General features: G+C 45.6%; 1 pseudogene; it reads right to left on the reverse strand.

Moving 5' to 3' along the window:
• Positions 1-7,111: 7,111 nt before the first annotated feature.
• LOC111143682 lies at positions 7,112-7,709 on the reverse strand (annotated as a pseudogene).
• Between the last annotated feature and the right edge of the window lie 4,275 nt (positions 7,710-11,984).

Here is an 11,984-nt window from a genome sequence, read left to right on the forward strand (position 1 = left end):
CGTAATGTTACTGAAGGGTACACTTAGAAACGGTTAAATGCTCAATTTTATTTTATTTTAATTTTTTAAAGATTTTATTTATTTATTTGACAGACAGAGATCATAACTAGGCAGAGAGCAGGCAGAGAGAGGAAGGGAAGCAGGCTCCCTGCCAAGCAGAGAGCCCGACTCGGGGCTAGATCCTAGGACCCTGAGATCATGACCTGAGTTGAAGGCCTTTCTGCCACCCAGGTGCCCCAAAATGCTCAATTTAAAAAAATTACAAATGAATAAATTAAAATTTAAAAATTTAAGGCAAAGAAAAGATGGTGAAGAGCAAGGTTTTGGGTGTACCTAAGATGTCTCCAGAACCAGGGTGCCTGGCTGGCTCAGTCAGAGGAGCGTGTGATTCTTGTTCTCAGGGTTGTAAATTTGAGCCCCACGCCAGGTGTAGAGATTACTTAAAAATAAAATATTAGGGGCGCCTGGGGGTTAAAGCCTCTGCCTTTGGCTCGGGTCATGATCTCAGGATCCTGGGATCGAGCCCCACCCGCATCAGGCTCTCTGCTCAGCGGGGAGCCTGCTTCCTGCTCTTTCTGCCTGCCTGCCTCTCTGCCTGCTTGTGATCTCTGTCTGTCAAATAAATAAATAAAATCTTAAAAAAAAAAAGGAGACAATGAAATTTAAAACTTAAAACCATTTGAATAAGCTAAACAGAGGAAATGATATATATACACATACATACACCTATTCATATATACATACACACGTAGAAGGATGTACATATATCTCAGTAAATGTAAGAAAAGCACACTGGAATCACGCTTATAAATACAATAAAGGGTAGACCTATGAAAGAGATGGTGTTCGGGTTTGTTTGAAATATAAAAATAAACTCAAATAAGGCTTTCTAAAGACTGGTGTTGATATGGTACCATTCGATGTGATCAACAAAATGGTCTATGTTTGAGACATAAAAAGAAAATGAGAGAAGAGAAAATAAAAAGACATAAAGAAAATAAAGAAAAAGACTAATGAAAACTAAAATAAAATCTTGAAAAAAAAAAAAGCCTTCGGCACTGGGGCTGGAAGCTGGGTCACCAGCTCAGGGAACTTACTCTAGCCGGAAAAACAGTGTATAAGGCAAGTGCAGGGTAAGGAGCATGTACTTGGAAGTGTAGCTACTAATGGTCCCCATCACAGATAAGGAGACTGAGGCCCAACGAGGTCCTGTAGCCAATGGAGGCAGCTGAGTGGGCTCTGAGTTCTGCAAGGCAGGTGGGGGGTGCTAGTTGGAATATATTTTTTTAAATTTTTATTTACTTATTTGTCAGAGAGAGAGAGAGCACAAGCAGGGGGAGCAGCAGGCAGAGAGAGAAGCAGGCTCTCTGCTGAGCAGGGAGCCCGATGGGGGACTTGATCCCAGGACCCTGGGATCATGACCTGAGCCAAAAGCAGACTCTTAACCGACTGAGCCACCCAGGCATCCCTAGTTGGAGTATTAATAATAATACCAGCTGGTATTTCTTGAGTGCTTAATACATTCCAGACATTGTTCTTAATCTTTTTCACCTAATTTACTCTTTACAACTCCCTGTGAGTAAGGTACCATGTCCCTTTAACAGATGAGGGAACTAAGGTTGAGACAGAGACTGATCCAAGTTCAAGGAGCCAGTAGGACTCAAATCTTCTCTTCTTTGACTCCAAAACCAGAAATCCAGCCTTTTGGTTTGGCCTTGGTGGTGGACAGTGGATGAAGGGGTATATGGGGTAGAGGAGTAAGTAATTCCTTGGACTGAATCTAGATTCAACCCAGATTTTTTTTTTTCCCCACCCACTGGCAGAACTTCCTCCTTATCTCTCTCTGCCTCTTTTTCTGATTCACTCCCCATCTGTTAGTGGGTTCTGGCTTCTGAGAATGTGATGCAGAGGGTAGGGTAATTTGTGAGGGTAGGGAGGTAGACACAAAAGTGTGGGCAGTCCTTAATAAATATTTTTTTGAGAGCTCTCCATGCACCAGGCTCTGTTTCGGAAGTTGAATACAACAGACCTTGTCCCTGCCCTCAGGGGTTTCCATTACAGGATATATATGCTTGTGAGTGGCAGATTAGGGCTGGAGAGGGGGATGGAGTAGAAAGGGAAGCGGAGAAGGGGGAAGGAAGTGGATACAAATGAGGAAGAAGATGTGGCCAGCGTTAGTAAGGGCTATAAAGGAGATATGAGAGAGAGTGTCTGGGGAACAAGGTGACTGGAGACAGTGAGAACAGGGCAGGCCTGGCCCAGGAGCTGAGGTGAGGCCTGCAGCATGGAAAAGAGCCAGGTAAAGATGTGGGAGAAGAACATTACAGGATTCTGTGGGGAAACAGCACAGGCAAACGTAATGAAATCCTTGTGTTGGAGGAACTTGGAGAAGGCCAGGGAGGCTGGAGCAAGGTGACAGGAAAAGAGTCCAGAGGAGATCCCAGCGCCAGCTCATGCAAGGTCTTGTAGACCATGATGAGGAGTTCAATGTTAATTCTAAGGGGAAGAGAGGCCATTGGAGGAGGTAACAGCAGAGCCTGGGAGGCAGCATGGCAGGAAGTGGGGAGACCAGTCAGGAGGTTCTTGCTATAAGGCAGCAGAGACAGGTAATGATGGTGGTGTGGACCGGGTGGGATTCAGAGAGGAGGTGGTAGTAGAGGGGTCTTTGGGAGGTGATGATGGAAGTACTGAGTGATGGAAGTACCATTCTCCGAGGTGGAGGAGATAAGAGGTGTATGGGGGGGTGGATCTAAGGTGAAGTGGGGATAGAAATCATGAATGTGGTGTGGACATATTGACTTTGCCAAATAAGTAGCTGGTCAGGCAGCTGGAGGCTCTGTTCCAGGCTGGAAGCTGGTACCTGGGAAGAGAAATCAGACACTGCCACCTGGGACCAATAGGCCATACTTCCTCAGAGATGGGCAAGGTAGAGTCCAGAAGATGTTTGAAATTTTATTTTGTTTCTGTTTTTTTGAAATTGGTTATTGACACTTACAAATCCAGAGATATCGAGGCACCTGGGTGGCTCAGTCAGTTAAGTGGTCTGCCTTTGGCTCGGGTCATGATCCCAGGGTCCGGGGATCGATCCCCAAGTCGAGCTCTTTGCTCAGTGGGGAGCCTGCTTCTTACTCTCTTCTCTTGCTCTCTCTCTCTCAAATAACATCATTTTTTTTTTAAGATTTTATTTATTTATTTGACAGAGAGAGAGGAGGAGAGAGAGCACAAGCAGGGGGAGTGGCAAGCAGAGGGAGAGGGAGAAGCAGGCTCTTTGCAGAGCAGGGAGCCCGGCATGGAACTTGATCCCAGGACCCCGGGACCATGACCTGAGCCAGAGGCAGTCACTTAACCAACCGAGCCACCCAGGACCCCAAATAAAGTTTAAAAAATAAATAAATAGGGCGCCTGGGTGGCTCAGTGGGTTAAGCCGCTGCCTTCGGCTCAGGTCATGATCTCAGGGTCCTGGGATCGAGTCCCGCATCGGGTTCTCTGCTCGGCAGAGATCCTGCTTCCCTCTCTCTCTCTCTGCCTGCCTCTCCATCTACTTGTGATTTCTCTCTGTCAAATAAATAAATAAAATCTTTAAAAAAAAAACAATAAATAAATAAATAAATCCATAGATAGCAAATAAAACTCAGGATTTCTACTTCCTCTGCCAAACTGGATGGCCAAGACACACTAGGCCCACATTCTGGTTCCTTGGCAGACTGGTAGAGGAGCTGCAGTCCCTCCAGTTAGGGCACAAACTCTCCAGCTGGTCTAATCCCTGTAGGTCTACTCCACGCCCGGTCCTGATGGCATTGATTTCAACCTCTGGCATGGGCAGGATGTGATACCACAGAAGGGGGAAAAGTTGTCCTTGGACAGAGCCTGGACTTTGGATGGACCCACTGGAAATGGCAGCTCAGCTGCTTCTCAGCCTTGCAACCCAGAGTGTGCCACTTAATTTCCCTGAGTGTCTTGCCTTTTCTGGAAGATGACGGTAACACTCCTTACCTGGAATTTCATCTATAGGAAATTCCTAGCACAGTGGCAGACACAGAGAAGGGGCTCAAGCAATGTCAGTTTCTTTCCCTTTCAGTCCTCTGAGCAGCTAGTATCAGGAAATCAGAATGGTTAGGCCATAGCACAGGCTGAGGTAAAGGTAAAGATTCTGGCTCTACCACTTGCCAGCTATGCAACCTCAGTTTTCCTATCTGTAGGATGGGGACACTACTTGTACCAACCTTGTGGGAATTAAGTAGGTTAGTACAAAGTGTTTAAAATGGCATGGCACTGAGTAAGGATTAGATTGGCTCTTAGACCTGGATGGCCATTAGAGTCCTCTAGGGACATCTTTTTTTTTTTTTTTTAAAGATTTATTTATTAATTTTAGAGAGAGAGCACGAGAGTACCTATGAGAAGGAGAAAAGGGTAGAGAGAGAGAGAGAATCTGAAGCAGACTCCACAGAGCCTGAGGCAGGGCTTGACGCATGGCTCAGTCCCATGGCCCCTAGGTCGGGACCCAAGCCCAAACCGAGTCTGAGTCTGATGGTTAACCGCCTGCATCACCCAGGCGCCCCTTCTAGGGACATTTTAGAAAATATTCATGTCTGGACTCTATCTTCAGAGATCATCATCTTCTTCGTCTTCTTCTTTTTTTTTTTTTTTAATTAAAAAAAAATTTTTTTTTAATTTATTTGAGAGCGAGCATGAGCAGCAGGAGGGGCAGAGGGAGAAGCACAGACTCCCCACTGGTGGGGGAGGAGCATCTGCTCAATGCAGGATGCAGGGCTTGATGCGGGGCTCGGGGCTTGATCTCAGGGACCTGGGATTGTGACCTGAGCTGAAGGCTGACACTGAACCGACTGAGCCAGCCAGGTGCCCCTGTGTTCAGAGATCTTGTCTGCATTCATCTGGGGTGGGGCCCTGGCATAGGTATTTTATAAAACCTCAAGTGATTCTATGTGCAGCCAGGAACAGGGACTCCACGGTAGGATTAATGAAGAGCGTGGGGGGACACCTGGGTGGCTCAGTTGGTTGGGCAGCTGCCTTTGGCTCAGGTCATGATCCCCGCGTTCTGGGATTGAGTCCCGCATCGGGCTCCTTGCTTGGCCGGGAGCCTGCTTCTCCCTCTGCCTCTGCCTGCCATTCTGTCTGCCTGTGCTCGCTCTCTCTCCCTCTCTCTCTCTGATAAATAAATAAAAAAATCTAAAAAAAAAAAAATTTAATGAAGAGCGTGGGTTCTGGAGCACAAGGGCCTATGTTCAAATCCAACTGAGCCAATGGACAGATGTGTGAACGTGGGCAAGTTCCCAACCTTTCCCCTTAAACTGGGTCCATAAAAGGACCTGGGAGGTTGTACAGCTCTCAAATGCTTGGAGCTGTCTGCAGCAGCTACCAGGCCCTTGGCAGGCCTGGCATCGGCACCCCTCAGTTCCCCTGCTCTTTCTTTTTAAAAAAAATTTTACTCTTCAAAATTTAAATTAATTAACATATAGTATATTATTAGTCACAGAGGTAGAGTTTAGTGGTTCATCAAATTGCATATAACACCCAGTCTTCATTACATCAAGTGCCCTCCTTAATGTCTACCACCCAGTTACCCCATCCCCCATCCTCCTCCCCAAAACCTGCTCTATCCAAACTGACTATAACCCTGGGTTCAGCTCATACTCACAGTCTCTCCAAGGGGGCCTGGATGCCTTGAACGTCCCTCTCCTAACTTTAGCTGCCCCTAAAGTGATTTTTTAAAAAAATTTTAATTTATTTTTTGACACAGAGAGAGAGAGAGACAGCAGGAGAGGGAACACAAGCTGGGAGAGTGGGAGAGGGAGAAGCAGGCTCCCCGCTAAGCACGGAGCCCAATGTGGGGCTTGATCCCAAGTCCCAAGGATCATGACCTGAGCCGAATGCAGATGCCCAAGAACTGAGCCACCCAGGCGCCCCTTAAAGTGATTTTTGATTCTTCTGTTGTTCAGATTTTTTTTATTCACCCACAAAGAACAGAACTATCTTCCAAACAAAATTGTTTGCTCAAAAATCAGACCCCAAGGGGAGGGAGGGGAGGACAGAAGCTGACTGGCCATTCAAGTGTCTCTCATATTAAAGAATAAGAAGAAGAGGGAGAAGGAGAAAAAAAAAAAGTCCCTTTCAATTCTTAGGAAACAGTGTTTAGTTGGGGGGAAAAGACTATAACATGGAATTGTATATTCAAGATAATTCATCCAGGTAAAGGAAAAATAATGTATAGAAAAAAGATCACAAGGAAATATGCTCTATGTTAAATAAAAGTTTTTTTCCTGTTTCTCCATCCTTTTATGCACTTTACAATTTTCTATAGTGAATGTGTAATTAATAAGAAAAACGATTAAGTGAAAAAAGGAAACCCTTCACAAGACTTTCTTTCCTCTAAATCATTTTAATTTTATGTCTTAGTTCCTCCTTCTATCAAATTTATTTTTTTAATTTTTGTTCGTTTTATTTAAAGATCTTATTATCATTTTTTAAAGTTTTTTTAAATTTATTTTTATTTTTAAGTAATCTCTACACCCAACATAGGGGGGCAAACTCACAGCACTGAGAGTCACACTCCTTTTTTTTTTTTTTTGCCAAACATCAGGGTGTGTTTTATTGCATGACGTTTGCATAAGAAAAGATATTTTTGAAAACTGTAAGGCATCATGCAATCATCAATAACCTAATTATTAACTGTACACTTAAGATAGGTGGACATATAATCTAAAATTTAAAAACTAGTTCCAAAATAGTACATAAAAATTTAACATGATGAGCTTTTAAACATGGTTTGTATTCGTAGCTTCACGTTGTTTAAAAGTGCTTCAAATGTACTGCTGGAAAGTTGTTCTTTATAAATGGCACTGGGGATAATGTCAGATTATAAACTGTATAAACTATTTTTATGGAATTAGAAAGCTAACATTGTGATACTCAAACTTGAATCAGTTTTCAATTTGCACTCAAATTAAGTTGATATGATATTAATAATCTAAAAAATTCTGTTTTCTAACAAACAAAAGTCTATTGAATTCAAGTTATGCATGTTGAGTGGATCAAATTTCTGAGTAGGCCTGAATGGTGAGACCTGGAACCGATGCAAGTGGTTGTTAATTGATTAACAAATGTACTGTGCCATCCAACGGAAACTTTCTCTGTAACCTTGCCTTTTGAGCACGCTGCACATGAAAACTTCTAAGGGTCGGGCATTCAGTTCCTTCAGAGATACATTGCCCTTTCCTGTTGTCTGACCATATAAACCAAACATCTCTCATAACCTCTCTTCACTGATGGCTTCAGGTCTGTCAGTCTCATTCCCAAGAATCAGTATAGGCACATTAGCAATGGTTTCATCTGTCATTAGTGAATCAAGTTCTTCTTTCGATTCTAACAGCCTTTCATGGTCTGCACAATCCACCAGAAATACAATGCCATTGATAGCAGGAAGGTAGTTTTTCCACACTCTTCGAGCTTGCACATGTCCACCCAAATCAAAAGTTGTAAAGGTCATGCTAGCAATGGTTAGTTCTTCTGAAGTGGGATGTAACGTTGGGACATGTTGTCCAAGTCTGTCATTTTTTAGCATGTGTAGCAATGTTGTTTTTTCCTGCATTATCCAATCCAAGAAATACCAATTTACCAGTTTTCTTATATAATCCTAAAAATTGTAGCACACTGCTGAAACCACTGTAAATCCAGTCAAATATGAAGGACATATCGAAATCTTACTGGGTCTGCGAATGGAGAGATCGCAATTCCCCACCTGGAGTCCGCCCTACAACCTTCTAGTTCGCGAAAGTCACACTCTTTTACCAACTGAGCCAGCCAGGCACCCCTCTATAGAAATATTTTATTATTAATTTATAGATTTGTTTAGTTGAGAGAGAGAGAGAGAGCAAGGTGCATGGGGAGAGGGAGATAGAGGTTTTGTTTTTTTTTTCTAAGATTTTATTTATTTGACAGAGAGAGCAAAAGTAGGGGGAACAATAGGCACAAGGAGAGGGAGAAGCAGGCTCCCCACTGAGCAACAAGACCACCGCAGGGCCCCATTCCAAGGCCTGGCATCATGGCCTGAGCCGAAGGCAGAGGCTTAACCAACTGAGCCACCGAGGCACCCTGAGAGTCTTAAGCAAACTCCACACTGAGTGTAGAGCCCGGCTCAGGGTTTGATTTCAGGATCCTGAGATCATGACCTGAGCTGAAACCAAGAGTTGTTTGCTTAAATGAATGTACCACCCAGGCACCCCTATAGAAAATTTTGAAGAATTGTCTCCCCTGACTGGTTCTGTCACTTCTCCCATTTACTACTTGATCTGCAACAATCTGGCCTCCTCCCCAACCTTGGAGGTGACCCCACCCTGGAAGGATCAGCAACAAGTCTTAAGTTGCCAAATGCAGTGGCTTCTCCTTTTTCCCTGCCAGAGCTTTCTGTAGTATGTAGATATGGTTGGTGCTTTCCCCTTTCTGTAAGATCCCTGCCTACCCTCTGGACTGCCTTTCTTCCCCATTTTTGACCACCTCTGGTTGGTCCTGGCAGGTTCCTCTCAGCTTAATGTTCCCAAGTTTTGGGCATCTAGCCCCCTCCCTCTCTTCACACTCTTCTTGGGTGGCTTCATCCATTCTTGGCCTGTTATGATCCCATCCAGGTGACAGTTCCTAGATCCCAGCCCTGGACTCTTGCCTGGACAAGTCAATCCAACTTCCTTCTGAACACTTTCATTTGGATAGCCCTCCAAACACCTTACACTCAAGAAGTCCAAAGTGACTCACCATTTCTACTTTCTCTCAACCCTAATGAACTATTCCTGCTTTGTTCCTTCCCTGGGAAGTCATCATTGTCTTTTTCTTTCCTTCATCCCCCACATCTAGTTGGTCGCTAACACCTGTTGGTTCCATTTCGAAACTGTCTGGAGCACACTGGCTCCCTGAGGATGTGTTCTGGCTCTGCCCTGCAGAAGGCCCCCCTCTTTCTTGCTGGATGATCATAGCAGTCTCACTGACATAACTTGCTTTTCCTGGTCTTTCTCCTCCCCAGTCCATACCTTCTGATTTTTCTGATTATTCATTCATTTAGTCAGTCAACAAACACTTGCCATGTACAAACTCTGCTCCAAATACTATGAGGGGTAAATGATACAGATGGACCCAAAATAGGTAAATAAGAAAGCTAGGGCATTTCAAATTGTGGGGATTGCTATCAAAGTAAGCAGGGGCGTTGAGAGAAAGTAGGCATGGGCAGGGGACTTTTTTCAGAAGTGGTCTTTGTCCCCTAGATGTACATGACAGTTACCCTGATGGAACTGGGGGCAGCGATGAGGGAAAAGAATGCGGCTGGGGACCCCACTTTAGGTTGGGAGCCAGGGGAAGGTCTGGAGGAACAAAGGACAAGAACGAGCTCTGAAGACTGGAGGGAGGTGCTTTCCAGGTAGAGGAAAGAGCTAGTGACAAGGCCCTAAGGGGGTTCCCAACACACAAAGGAGCCCAGGATGTCTGGAGCACACTGAGTGAAGGGCAGAAATGGGAAGGCTGGATGATCATGCCTGGTGGGCCTGGTGGTAGTGCTGGGTCAGTAGGTGGGGGGTGGGGGGTACTGGGTTTTATTCAAGTGCAATGGGAGGCTATTAAGGAGTGTTTCACAGGCAAGTCACATTTGACTTTATCTCTTCAAACGATTACCACCTCTAGGAGTGTAGGGTGGAGAGCACCTGGGAGTGAGGTGGATAGTGTGGCTGAGTGCTAGGAAATCAACTGCAGTGGTCCAGGCAAGTCCTGTGGGCTGGGCTGGGTGTTAGGAGTGCAGATGGCAGGGACTTAAACCTTCCTTGGGTTCCCAAATCAGCAGGCTAGCTCCATACTCCTTAGGACAACCACTTGGTTCTAGCCTCCCTCTTCAGCCCATTTCTCAACATTTCTTCTTTGTCTTTGCACATAATGCTTTTTGGAATGTTCTTCCCCATTTTCCCTTAGATTTATTTCTGAGACCAGGTTCAAATACCCCCTCCTCTCTAAAGCTTTTCAGGAATTCTCCAGAGAGAGCCCTTTGAAGTTTTTCAGTGCTTAGTTTTTAGCTCTAGGATATCTATCACACTGTACCATTCTGTATGTTTTCAGTTCTGTGTCTGAAGAAGGTGGACCAAGAGTTTCTGGAAGGGAAGGACAGAGTTTTAGTAAATGTACAATGAGTGTTCAATGAATGATCAAAAGATACAGATGGTCCCACTAAGGAACAGTTCACATAGGTCACAACTCCAGGCTGCCCTGTTATATTCAAAACCACCTGATAATGTGTAAGTTATCATCTTATCTTGATGATAAGAACAGATACTAATGTGGGTACTACATCTCATTTGATCCTGGAAACAGCCCTGAGAGGCAGGCACAGTAGGAAAATCATCTCTATTTTACAGATGAGTAAATAGAGGCTTAAGTAAGATTAGAGTTGGCCAACGTCCCTAAGCCAAATTTAGTTCTATTGTTGACTCATGAGTCTCCTTGCTTCTCCTTGAATCAAGAACTTGTAAGACTTCCTGTACCTCTTCATGGTGGTGGGGACATTCAGCAGAGATGACTCACAGGAGGCAAGATGGGGAAGCAATTCTCCTTTCCTGTTAAAAAAAAGTGCTCCATATCACCACCCCATTTGTTCCTAATAAGGAGAGCAACCATCTCAGCGATTATAGCCTTGGACTCAGGAGAAAGAGGGCCTGAATAGAGGGCCTGCCCATCTATACCATTTACAGGTTACTTTTTGACTTTGAGGAATTAGTTAACTACTCTTGCCCCTCTCCTGGGTTTTTTTGTTTGTTTGTTTTGGTTTTGCTTTGCTTTGTTTTTATTTTATTTATTTTTAAAGATTTTACTTATTTGACAGAGAGAGAGAGAGATCACAAGTAGGCACAGAGGCAGGCAGAGAGAGGGGGGAAGCAGGCTCCTGCTGAGCAGAGACCCCCCTCCCCCAGGAGCTAGATCCCAGGATCCTGAGATCATGACCTGACCTAAAGGCAGAGCCACCCAGGCGCCCGTTTTTGTTTTTAGTCTGTAAATGGGGAGTGAGAAAAAGTTGCTTAGTAGGGTTGCTGGGAATATTATAGGAGACCAAGCATCTTCCCCAACGCTTAGCCATACAGAAAAGTCTTAATATTTGCTAGTTAGTATTACTGGCCCCAGAAGTTTTCCTAAACGCTTTTCAAGTATCACCTCTTTTAATACTCACAACAACCTTATGCCTTAGGCGACATACACACTTGGTGCTGTTAATAACGCCCCCCGAAGAAGCTAAGACTTGAACCCATATCCTCACAACCAGGCAAAGCTTGGCAAACACGTGTGGCTCAGAGAATGCAAGCAGTCTGCTCTTGGACTCGTGACCACTTACTGACCCTATACTCAAACAGATTTTTGATTCCGAATTGATAGTTGGTCATAATCCTGACGGTGTGTAACATGTAAACTCCATAAAACTGGATTTGGGAGGGTGAAACGGGCAGTCCTCCAGAGGAGTCGAGAGACCAGCTTCTGCCTCTGCGTGTGGATGAGGCAACTCTTTAATTTAGACCTCTTTTTCCTTACCGTGAAGTGGGGGCAGAAGAGTTATTAGGGTCCCCAGAGCCCTTTCCAATACTGACTCTCCAGAGCAGAAGAGTCCTGCTCAGGTAAAAGCTCACTCAAATCCCTCCGGCCGAGGTTCATCCTCCGCGGGGCCCGCAATAGGGACGCGTCCCCTTTAAGGCGCCAGCTCGCCGACGGCGGCGGCCGGAAGTGTTGAAGCCCGGCCTGGCGGCGGCGGTGGCAGTAGCAGCCGTGGCGGCCTCTGCGCATGCTCCGTCGCCCGCCCGCCCTGGCCGCTCGCCGCCCGCCCGCCCGACGGAGACGGTGAGGAGGGGGAGGGGTGGGCGCGCGGGCGCGGGCGCGGGGTGGGGTGGGGGCGGGGGGGCGGGCGCGGGGGCCGCGCGGCGGCCGGCGAGGGCGGGCGGGCGCGGAGCATGCGCAGA

Source organism: Enhydra lutris, unplaced genomic scaffold, assembly GCF_002288905.1.
Source record: "Enhydra lutris kenyoni isolate GAN:26980312 unplaced genomic scaffold, ASM228890v2 scaffoldscaffold9, whole genome shotgun sequence".
In the NCBI taxonomy this organism is placed as follows: Eukaryota; Metazoa; Chordata; class Mammalia; order Carnivora; family Mustelidae; genus Enhydra; species Enhydra lutris.